General features: G+C 42.1%; 1 protein-coding gene across 1 annotated transcript in view; it reads left to right on the top strand.

Annotated features, from left to right (window-relative positions):
- LOC123774191 (zinc finger protein 271-like) overlaps positions 1 to 13154 on the top strand; it is a 163894-nt gene that overhangs the window by 99504 nt on the left and 51236 nt on the right. The window lies entirely within an intron of this gene.

A 13154-nucleotide genomic window follows, 5' to 3' on the forward strand; every position in this document is an offset into this window, starting at 1 on the left:
AGAGACATGCAGATAATTCAACAAAATATTACAGTCTTGGTGCAAAATTCTTATATCTCTCAAGAATATCATCAACCTTTCTGTTGTGACACATCCAGGCTATTTGTTCAGGAACAGTCCTTATCTCAGTGTTTCTATATACATTAATCAACGGACAATCAAGAACATAATGGGCCAGGGTGTGAGACCTTAACATACCACATAGTTTACACCTCGTGTCATTATCATGAACATCTATCCCATATTCCCAGTAATATTTGTACCCAAGCCTGAGCCACATGTACACAGAGTCACTCCAAGCATTTCTCCTTTTACCATAAGTGAAATGGGTGTTTTGACTCACATGTAGTGTTGCATGGTTTGACTTCTCTCATACATTATCTCTCTCCTCTCCACTCCTGCCTGTGCCTGAATATTTCTGATTTTGCTTCTTATTTGTCTCATTGTGAATTCACATTCAATGTCAACTTGTGGTGTTGATGTGGCACGTTTGGCCAAGTCATCCGCCACCTCGTTGAGCACTATTCCAACATGAGATGGAATCCACATGAATTTCACACTATGACCTTTCAGCTGTATCTCGGTTATTCTTCTCTTACAATCCTCAACTATAGACATGAAGACTGGGTTTCGACTGTTTAAGGACTCCTCGGCTATCGACAAATACAAAAACATTTTTGTCGTCATGACGTACTTCCTCCAAACACGCCAGAATGGCCTGCAGTTCAGCTTGTGTGGATGATATATAATTACTAAGCCGGAGTTCAATTATCCTGTCCACAGTCCCAAACTCCGTATATTCCCTTATTAGGACACCACACCCTGCCCTGCCATCCTCCGCCACCGACCCGTCGCAATATACATGTAAACTGTTGCCTCTTGGTAACCGAGATATCATGCTTCCATACAAACACCGTAATTGTCCCGGTTCATGATGAATCTTTTTAACCTTGAGGGGTACAATTTCGACGTCTATTTTCTGTACTTTCCAGGGAGCAGACATATTACACTGTCGAGAGAGTTTACAGCAGTCAAGTACGTCGTATTCCCTGAGGTCATGAGCTAATCCCCTCGTGTAGCGTGTCTCCCTCAGTTTCCTGGAAGTGTGTACGTCACTCAAGCAGGTCTGAACGCTCTCAAACAGCTTATCCCCTCCTTTTCTCCGCATGAAACGAATAGATACTCTAGTGTTAATGTCACGGACTCTATCACACACACTCTGCAAATTTAATTCCATTCTCATTATTTCAATCATTGCATTTCTTTGACATCCAAGAATAATCCTCATAGCCTCGTTCTGTATCAGCTCTATTTTTTGAATTCTGCCTTGGCCTGTGTAAGACAATACGGGTGCTGCGTAGTCTAACAAGGACCGAACAGTGCTTATGTATAACATCCGCAAGATAGGTACCCCAACACCTTTACCAGAAAAAGCCAGTGCTTTCAGAGGATGCAGACGGGCTTTACATAAGGTGCTGATATGATTTATTTCAGCATTTTTACTCTCACATGTGTATCCAACATACATGCCCAGATACTTGTACTTCTGAACACGGCTTAGTTCCACACCATTTAGAGTAAGTGTTATATTTCTTCGTTTCCTATACTCGTATTTGGTTTTATCTGCATTTATAACTAAGCCTAACTTGTGACAGGTTGTACCAAGTATGTTAAGAGCAGTTTGAATTTTGTTCCCAGAAGTGCCTTGTATAAGAATGTCATCAGCATATATGATCGCCGTGACCCCTGGAGGATACATCTCTGATGCTAATCTGTTCATTAATACATTGAATAATGTGGGACTTAATACTCCCCCTTGTGGGGTACCTAACTGAAACCTCCGTTCCTCAGATATGTATCTCGGGTAATATGACCTTTTCTGCCTTGTAGATAATCCCTTATCCAGTGTAGCAATCTCCCTGTTATTCCCAGATTGGCTAATTCGTATAAGATTACTTCCCCATTGGCTTTATCAAATGCTCCTTGTAGATCAACAAAAACTCTACAATTGTCATCCACATTAGACAAACACTTTAAGAGACAATCCGCAGTACTTTTGCCTTTGATAAAACCAAAGAGATTACTGACATGTTATCACCTACAAGGTAGAGTAGCCTATTTAACAAAATCCTTTCCATCATTTTACAAAAGCAGGATATTAAGGAGACAGGTCTGTAGCCTCCGTTTGACTTAGGGATAGGAATGATGACAGCCTCTTTCCATTTTCTTGGTAACTTTCCCTCTCTATAACTCATATTAAACAAATCAAGTAAGGGATTAGGTTTCATACCGGCTAAATAATTAAGAATGTCATACATTACTCCATCTTTTCCCGGAGCAGTAGAGCTGCCACTTTTTATAGCATCCAGTAGCTCATCGTGAGTTATCTCAGTGCATGTTATAGATCTTGTATTTAAAGCACATAAAGTTACTCCATTTTTAATATTTTCCCATGACTCAATGGTGACTCTCGTGTCTGCAGGTAAGGACTCCATACCAGCAGCACTTGCCCATTTATCTACTAACTCATTAGCAACTTTCCCTGGATCTGAGTGAGCAATGAATTTGGTCTTACAACCCCTGATTTTGTTTACTGCTCTCCATATGTCTTTAAGGTTCTTAGTATTACCAATGGACTGAGCAAAGTCTTGCCAGTATCTGCCCCGCGCCTCCTTCCTCACCTGACTGCATTCCCTAGCCACTTCCAACATTGTATTTTTCTCTTCATCCCTCATTCCATTTTTTAACCATTCTTTATGTGCACTCCGTAGCATTCTCTTCCACCCCTTGACTTGCTGATCATTGGAATATTTAAATTTCTTAGGTCCATGCGTCTTGCTTCCCCTACCCCCGTTATTTTCCCAATGTACTAATTTCTCTATGTTCTCGACCATGTCCTCGTAAAAACTATCAACGCAGAGCGGCGTGTATTGTTGATACCAATCTCCCATATTTTGAATAAAATAATTTTTCATATCTTTATTAATATTTAGCCTTTTCCTTTGAAAGTGGACTTGTTTTTTCCCCAGTGGTAATTCAACGTTCAAGGCAAAGTGGTCACTAAGTAGTTCCCAAACAACCCGAGCCTCCCCCATAATCCCCTGAGAGTTTAAAATGCAGGCATAGTCAAGCCGTCCTCCCCTGATGTGAGTTGGTTCATTGTTTCCCAAGAGACAGGTATCTGGATGATCTTGTAGAAACTGTAACCACTTGACCCCATTAGCATTAATACTACCCACTGTCCCAAGGCTTGTGTGCCGAGCATTAAGGTCCCAATGACCAGTGAAGGATTAGTATAAATGCAGTCAGGTAAATAGTTAGCGTCGAAGCAATTCCTGGATACATACAAATTAACTACAATAAATTCCCCTTCCCTACCTTGAGGTTACCTTGAGGTGCTTCCGGGGCTTAGTGTCCCCGCGGCCCGGTCGTCGACCAGGCCTCCTGGTTGCTGGACTGATCAACCAGGCTGTTAGACGCGGCTGCTCGCAGCCTGACGTATGAGTCACAGCCTGGTTGATCAGGTATCCTTTGGAGGTGCTTATCCAGTTCTCTCTTGAACACTGTGAGGGGTTTGCCAGTTATGCCCCTTATGTGTAGTGGAAGCGTGTTGAACAGTCTCGGGCCTCTGATGTTGATAGAGTTCTCTCTGAGTACCTGTTGCACCTCTGCTTTTCAACGGGGGTATTCTGCACATCCTGCCATGTCTTCTGGTCTCATGTGGTGTTATTTCTGTGTGCAGGTTTGGGACCAGCCCCTCAATTATTTTCCACGTGTAAATTATTATGTATCTCTCCCGCCTGCGCTCAAGGGAGTACAGATTTAGGCTCTTTAGTCGGTCCCAGTAATTTAGATGTTTTACTGAGTGGATTCTAGCAGTAAAGGATCTCTGCACGCTCTCTAGGTCAGCAATTTCTCCAGCTTTGAAAGGGGCTGTCATTGTGCAGCAGTACTCCACTCTAGATAGCACAAGCGTTTTGAAAAGTATCATCATCGGTATAGCATCTCTAGTGTGAAAAGTTCTTGTTATCCAACCTGTCATTTTTCTTGCAGTTGTGACGGCTACTTTATTGTGTTCTTTAAAGGTAAGGTCTTCCGACATGAGTACACCCAGGTCCTTTACATTGCCTTTTCGTTCTATGTTATGATTTGCCTGCGTTTTGTACGTGGTTCCTGTTTTTATGTTTTCAATTTTTCCGTAGCGCATGAGCTGAAACTTATCCTCGTTGAATACCATATTATTTTCTGTAGCCCATAGAAAGACCTGATCAACATCTGATTGGAGGTTTGCCGTGTCCTCTATGTTGCCAACTCTCATGAAAATCCTAGTGTCATCTGCAAAGGATGATACAGTGCTATAGGTTGTGTTCTGGTCTATGTCCGATATGAGGATGAGAAAAAGTACTGGAGCAAGCACAGTACCCTGGGGGACTGAGCTCTTCACGGTTGATGGGCTGGATTTTATTTTGTTGACTATTACACATTGGGTTCTGTCAGTCAGGAAATTGTAGATCCATCTGCCTATTTTCCCGGTAATTCCTTTTGAACGCATTTTATGTGCAATAACACCATGGTCACATTTATCAAAAGCTTTTGCGAAATCTGTGTAAATTACATCAGCGTTTTGTTTGTCTTCCATAGCATCTAATGCCATATCATAGTGGTCCAGCAACTGCGACAGGCAAGAGCGCCCTGTTCTGAAACCATGTTGTCCGGGGTTATGGAGATGCTGTGATTCCATGTATTTTGTGATCTTACTTCTTAGCACTCTCTCAAAAATTTTTATGATGTGCGATGTTAGTGCTATCGGTCTGTAATTTTTTGCCTCTGCCTTATTTCCTCCTTTATGGAGTGGTGCTATCTCTGCTGTTTTTAGTATGTCAGGGATAACGCCAGTATCTAGGCTTTGTCTCCACAGAATGTGAAGGGCCTGCGATAGTGGTTTTTTTACAGTTCTTGATGAATATGGAGTTCCAAGAATCCGGGCCTGGTGCAGAGTGCATAGGCATACTGTTTATGGCTTCTTCAAAATCTAGTGGGGATAGGGCGACGTCTGATATGTGATTTGATGTTGGTATCATATCCATGAAAAATTCATTTGGGTTATCAATCTTTAGTGCATTTAATGGCTCACTGAAAACAGAGTCGTACTGCTTCCTCAGTAACTCGCTCATTTCTTTGTTGTCATCTGTGAAAGTTCCATCTCCCTTTCGCAGGGGCCCGATACTAGATGTGGTTTTTGATCTTGATTTTGCATAGGAGAAAAAATATTTCGGATTTCTCTCTATTTCACTGATGGCCTTTTGCTCTCTTTGCCTCTCCTGGGTTTTGTATGATTCTTGTAGCTTGAGTTCAATTGTTTCTATTTCTCTACCTAACCTTCTTCGCCGTTCTTGAGATAGGGTGCGACTCTCAAGTTGTTCCGCGATTCGTTTTCTTCGCCTATATAAGGAACGACGTTCCCGTTCCAATCTGCATCTCTTTCTCTTTTTTCTTAGGGGTATGCGGTTTGAACATATTTCTAGTGCTACTGAGCTTATTTTTTCCAGGCACTGGTTCAGGTTTGCATTTCCTAGCTGTTCTTCCCAGTTTATTTCTGTGAAGTCCTGGTTTATTTGCTCCCAGTTTATCCGTTTATTATTGAAGTTGAATTTGCTGAAATCTCCTCCACCGGGAATCTGGACTGGTTTTGGAGGTCCATTCCCCATGGTTGTCAGTACCTCAATTAAGTTGTGATCTGAGTAACAGGTATTTGTAATCATTATGTTCCCGATCAACTCATCATTATTAGTGAAAATGAGGTCCAGCGTGTTCTCCTTCCTAGTTGGTTCTACTATTTGCTGGTTTAAGGCAAACCTATCGCACATCCGTAGCAGGTCATTTGCATGTGCCTGCTCATTTAGGCTACTTCCTGGTATTCTTTCTGATATTACTGTATTAGCCAGGTGCTTCCATTTCAGGTGCCGTAGGTTGAAGTCCCCAAGCAGGATGATGTTCGGAACTGGATTTGTGAGGTTTTCCAAGCAGTGCTCTATTTTCATTAGTTGGTCTTTAAACTGCTGAGGGTTTGCCTCCGGTGACTTATATACAAGGACAACAACTACATTTAGGATCTCTATTTTGACTATCAGCACTTCCACCATATCATTTGAGGTGTTTAGCAGCTCAGTACAGATGAGTGTGTCTTTGATGTAGAGGCTGACCCCACCCTGAAGCCGGTGTTTCTTATCACATCTGAAGAGATTGTATTCTGGGATCCATATTTCACCATCAAGGTAGTCCTTTGTGTGAGTTTCCGTTAGGGCTGCAAACACTGCATTTGCCTCATGAAGGAGACCATCTATAAAATGAACTTTGTTGGATTTGTGTGTTTTTATACCCTGGATGTTGGCAAATATAAATGATGTTATCGTGTTAGTGGAAGATCCCTTAATGATAATTTAACACAGACACACTCTATACCTTGCGTTTTTGATGGCGGTTCTACTAACTCTGCTGGTATGGCGTTCTTAACATAAATCGACGTGCCTCTGATGTTATTTGCGGCGAAGAGGTTAAACCCTTTATAGCTATTTAATTTCAATAAGCCTTCATTCCTATCCCCTGTCTCCTGGAGAGCTACAACATCAATATCATTTCCCATCACATAACAATGAACATCTGTAACCCTGTTTCTTAAACCATTAACATTCCATGACAACACTTTCAGTCTAGGGTGATCCATTATTAATCAATTCACTGTCTAAGTCATCCCCAATAAGTTCACTAAATGATAGCCATACCTTGTATAACATCTCCCACCTCCTCCCAAGTTCACCAGTAAAAGCGACATTGCGATTCTCAAGAGATTTTTTCAGCCTTGTGACGTCCATTACTGGCCCAAATGATTCCTTCATTTTATGTGTAATTATAGAGTTCTTCCTTTCACTACGACTATCATCATTCTCACACACTTCACTTTCCTTCATTTCATCACTCAATATTTCATTATTGCCCTCAACCACTATATCCTGATTATCCTTCACCGTTTTGTGATTTTCCTTGACCTCCTGAACGTTTAATTTCGCCTCGATGGACTCGATTCTCTGCCCAAGATTTCGGAGGAACTCGCCAACTTTTCTTAGTTCAGCCCACACCTCTTTGACCATATCATTATGGCCCTCTTTTTGAGCCACAGTAGCCACTTCACTCACCGTTCCACTGTCACTGCCGGAGTCCTGAGTGGTGGCGTGGCTGCTTGTTGCTTGAGCCTGCCTAAGTAAAGGTGACTCCTTTACCCACGCATTCGTCCGGTTCACTGGCACTGTTTGGGGCAGACTGTTTTGCTGTGCTCCCGGTGTCTGGGTAAGAGCTCTTGCTTGCTCTCTAACATTCACCGGCCGGGGAACATCCGTACTCGGCCTCTTGCTGCACACAGCCGAGCTGGCATTGTGAACACCTCCACAGTTGCAGCATCTGGGAACTATTTTCTCACCCAGATTAAGTCTGTTTCTACACACATTAGAGAGGTGAGACTTTCCGCAGAAACGACATCGTGGATCATGTTGACAGCTCCAGGATTTATGCCCCCATCTGCAGCATTTCAGGCATATTATGGGCTCTTCCACATACTTTGCTACATGCCTGTAGCCAGCCCTGGTGATGAACACTTTCTCGGGTACTTCACCTCTCACTAGAGCCACCACCTGACTCCTAGCTTCACTTTTAATAAGGTGACGCTTGGCCCACACAAATCGTTGGTCATCGAGGATGAATTTGGGGTCTAGAATCTGAGGGTATTTGTAGATAATTACCTTCGTCAGCTTCTCATTCCCCTCCGGTATTTCCATAACAATTCCATTATATCCTTGCTGGCTAAGATACTCCACTGCCTCCATAGAACCTACCGTTAAGTAAGGTCTGTTTACACCTTCCTTCAGCAGGGGCTCGAACTTGCAGTGTTCTCTTCCAAGTTTGACTGTCCACAGCAGCTTCTGATGATAGGCCAGCGTGCATGAGGCAGGGAAGAGAAGCCTCCATCTCTGCTGACCCTCACCTTCCTGACATCGTTCCGTCTGTTCGTCGACATCAGGCTCGGCGTCGTTCTTCATTCTCTTGTCGTTTTCGTTAAGTGTACCATTACTGTCAACACTACACCTTGCATCCTGTCTTCTCCATTTCTTCTGTTGCCTTGTTAGAACGTCTTGATACTCACCCTCCTCGACTGACTGGCTGCTTTCAGAGTCCATGTTAAAATTGCCGTGGGAAGTAGCCAATTCTTCTGGTGACTGAGTCTCCATCTCAGTACCCAGCATGGGGGGAGGGGGGGGGGGGGAAGGTGATTGATACGAGTCAATCTCCTTATGTGTAGACTTAGCTAAACACCAACACTAACTTCACCCCTAGTTGCGGAGCAGGTATCTTGACCCGACCGCGTCCCAGGTAAGACTGAACGCCTGGTTGGTGTGGCTCTTTACGTCATAGTCACTTATTGACACATTGTGTAAGTGGGACAAGGACAACAATGGGACCACCAGTCCCAGGGAGGAACAACACCAAGAAGATGGCTGCTGTTGACACAAGAACCATTAGGTTTCTCAGTTGGAACATTCGTAGCATCAACAAAAGACTGAATGACCTAATTGCATATGTTACCAGTAACAACATAGATATAATTGCTTTACAGGAGCCCTACACGTCCAATAGGATAAACAAAACCCCACCAAAGATCAGAGGGTATGCATCCTATAATAACAGTAATGCCACAGGCCTATTAACATACGTCAGAAGTGATTTACCGCACATTCTTGTGAGCATGTCACACTATGTACACACACAGTACCATCACTTTCATGTACAAACTACAGCAGGCCACTTTTCATTCCTCAACGTATATGCCAGAAGCCAGAAACTCAATGTAACATTGTTCACAGATCTAGACAATCATGGGACAATATACATGGGAGATTTTAATGCTAGACATATTACGCTGGGAGACAGTACTAACAACGATAATGGATGCAAATTTATCAAATATGTTTATGACAACAGATTAACCATGTATACTACAGATACCCAAACTCATTTATTGGGAGGCAGACTTGATTATGTAATGGGTAGAAACCTTGTGCAAGATAGGATGGAATGCTCGTTGGTAAATCGCTTAGTGATCACTATGCAGTTTCTGCTTCCTATGAGGTACAGTGTGATGTACCTGATAGACATCAGAGATGGAAAATGAATATTCCATATGGCTTGCATGACCACTTTATTAATTGTATATCAAAATGGTATCAAGATTACACAATAACGAATGTACAAGCCTTCTCCAGAGATCTCGTTGATACGATTACTACCTACTATGACACATGGGTGTGTTGGGAACAGGTCGTAAGCCTAGCAGAAGTGGGCAACACCTACCACCACCCAAGTGGGTCCTTGACCCCGTATTTGTTAAAGAACATGAACGAGTAAAGCAACTTGGAGATACGTACAAACAAACCAAAGCACAAGGTGACTTGCATGCATTTCTAGTTGCAAATAGAGAGGTGAGAGACATGAGCAACGTTATACGTAATAAACATTGGGAAGAGTTCCTACAAAGTATAAATGAGCAAATAACACTTGTTGAAGTTTGGGAAAAGATACGAAAAATCTCTAGAAGCAGCCCAACCAAACCGCTGAACCACAGCCCACTAGAACAAGCAAATATCCTCCTTGATCAATGGGCACTAACATCGAGCTACGACTCACTCCCAATTAACATACAGCACAAACTTGATGACACACGCCCCAACAGACAGCGAACCATCAATCTTGCCTGTACAGCTATCGACGTGTCGGACCTTAATGATGTAACTGAATGGGAATTAAATCATGCACTAAAGATGGGAAAATCAACTGCTCCTGGAGAGGATGGTATTACTTACAGTCTACTGAGATTAGTCTCACACGTACCAGGTAATCCACTATTAGTGCTGTACAGAATGAGTTTACGTGAAGGAGTATTACCTGATGCTTGGACAAAGAGTGTCATTGTTCCCATCCCCAAACCACACTCAGATAATTATAGACCCATATCTCTAACATCGTGTGTTTGTAAAGTGCTTGAACGTATTGTTCTTAACCAACTCATGTATCGTATACAGGGGCACCTGTCACCCCAACTGTTTGGATTTATGCCTGGGCTCAGTACACAACACTGTTTTGCTGAGTACTTCGCACATATTGAAGCTTCCCCTCAAACAGTCTTCATCGACCTAGCAGCAGCTTTTGATACAGCAAACAGAGAAATCATACTGGAACAGCTTGCCGAGCTGGGAATACAAGGAAAATTACTGAAATAGATAAAGGGTTATTTGTCTAATCGAACAGCATATGTTTTGTTTAATGGTGTTAAAAGCACAGAGAGCAAACACTTTGAACTGGGAACTCCACAAGGAGGGGTCCTCAGCCCCTTGTTGTTCAACGTTCTGATGCATAAACTTATTAAAGATCTTCCAACTAATAATGAAGACACTGTCATTTGTTATGCTGATGATATATGTTTACAGGCTGCCACCGAGCCTAGAATGCAAGTTCTGCTCGACGCTTTTGCTACTAGAGCCGAGTAATGTGGCCTCCTTATCTCTGTACAGAAAACTCGTGTCCTCATTCCATGTGGTATTCCACCAGCTAATTATCATATAGATGGGCGAGCACTTGAGAACTGCGAGTCTTACAGATACCTTGGTGTCCCCATTAACGACCCTGGGTACCTTTCTTCTCTCAAGAGGAGACTTTGGGAGAGATTAAAGCCCTTGCGGGTCCTTGTTGGTGTCAATCATGGACTTAACGTGAGACTTGCTAGAATGTTTTATGTATCATTTATACGCTCTGTGATTGACTACAATGCTCTACATCTCACACTGTATACTGACAAAGAGCTGAAATCTCTTGAAACCTTGCAAAATGAAGCTATGCGTCTCATCCTTGAGGCTCCAAAGTCGACGAGAATAGTTAATATGAGAGCAGAGTTAAAATTACCTACCATAAGTGAGAGAATTTTGTCTATTAGCACAGTTTTCAGCGTGAAGGCATTGAGTAGATCTAGACAACACATGAAGTTTCAAGCTAAACTTTCTAATATGCTGCAATCACCTGAGGTCTATAGAAGAAGAACGAAATCTGATTATGTATATTGGTTCTACAAGGTAGCCAACTCCATCAAAATATTAAATATGTACCCAACTCAACTAATGATTAATCAGCCAATTACTCCATGGGATAACTGGGATCTTTCAGTTGATTTTGTAAATGCGCCCAAGAAAGATAGTGTGCACACTACATTATTAAAACAGTTAACACTGAAAAGCATCACTGAAAGTACTCAGAGTATGGGTAACGATGTTTATCAGTGCTATACCGACGGCTCTGTAGAAGAAGGTGGACGATGTACCGGATGTGCATGTAACATATTTGAACAATCTTCTCTCGTACATACAGCAATGAAGCGCGTCAATGACTGGGCAAGTACAGTGGTACCTCGGAATGCGAGTTTTTCGGAAGACGAGCAGGATTTACTCCAAAAATATGTCTCGGAAGGCGAGGGTTACCTCGGGACGCGAGTTTGTTGATACGTGTACAGGCCGACTGGCGCGTGGTGGCATGGCGATCGCGCCTCAGTTTACCAGTGTCTCGTGTCCAGTGACTATCCCACCTGAATTCTTCACAAGGATTTACAGTTTTTTATCGGTTTTTTGGCCATTTGAGCATAAAAGTTGTCATTATATATCTTGCCATGGGTCTCAAGAAAGCCATTGGTAAGGTTCAACCTAAGAAAATAACTGTGAGTATAGGCAGTAGAGGATGTCCCTTCTTGATTAAGAAAATGTGTAAAGTATGGGAAGAACTGCAAAGTTTTGTTGAAAAAACTCACCCAGATAAAGCTGTAGCAGGCCGTTGCATTGACCTTTTAAATGATAATGTGATGTCTTACTACAGACAAGTGTTAAAATGTAGGGAAAAACAAGTGTCATTAGACAAATTCTTAGTAAAACAAGCAAGTCCTAGTGGTATGCAGGCAAAATGTGCCAGAGTGTGCATACCAGTGAAGTCCTCACTGCCTGATGTGATAATGGAAGGGGACTCTCCTTCCAAACAGTAACTCCTCTCTTCCTCCCACCTCCTCACCATCTTCCATATGCCTACAGCATTCAACAGGAAGGTAAGTAATAACTTGAACATAGTTTTGTAGGTTTATTTAGATGAATTAGGTATAAAAATTAAGTTTGATGTGGGGTTTTTGGGGTAGTCAGGAACGGATTAATTCATTTCCCTTTATTTCTTATGGGGAAATTAGCTTCGGAATGCGAGTTTTCGGAATACGAGGCGTCTCCAGGAACCAATTAAACTCTTAAACTGAGGTATGCCTGTACAACTCAAACCGAACTTGCAGGCATATACCTTGCCACTGAATTTTTAAAAGACAAAGGCAGTGGACTTATATACTGTGATTCGCAGAGTGCACTCCTGGCATTGAACGCACATAGTAGTGACACCCAGAAAATAGTCAGTGATATTCGAATGAATGTTTTAGCTGCCAAAGAAAACAGATTTGAGATTAAATTCCTATGGATACCATCACATGTTGGCATCTCAAGGCATGACACTGTTGATATGCTTGCTAAATCAGCCTGCAGAAAACCAGTGGTAGAAATTGATATGGGTGTTTCATTAGCAGTGACAAAGAGAATACTTAAACAAATATCTAATGAAAATCTCACCGACCTAACAAATTCTCTAAGACCTGAAAGTTGTAGCATTAAATATTATGATAGATATCATGAGGAGACATTCACATATGGGACTAATAGAACAAGAACCCGGCAATGTGATGTTATAGTGGCCAGAATACGCCTGGGATATAGAAGTATCTGGCAGCTTTCTCAAAACCCAAATGTCGAGTACACAATGTATCAACTTTGTGAAAGAGAAAACATGCACTCTCTTGAACATTATATTGTAGAATGTCCCATACTGACTGACTTTCGCCCTCCTGGGCTAAGGTATGCTGAACTCTGTAATTACTATACGAGTACTGGAACACTTGATGATATATTGGACTTGTATCCAAGATTGACCATGTAATATATCAATCATACAATGTATATATATATATGATGTAACTATATAAC

Source organism: Procambarus clarkii, chromosome 73 (genome assembly GCF_040958095.1).
Source record: "Procambarus clarkii isolate CNS0578487 chromosome 73, FALCON_Pclarkii_2.0, whole genome shotgun sequence".
NCBI classification, from domain to species: domain Eukaryota; kingdom Metazoa; phylum Arthropoda; class Malacostraca; order Decapoda; family Cambaridae; genus Procambarus; species Procambarus clarkii.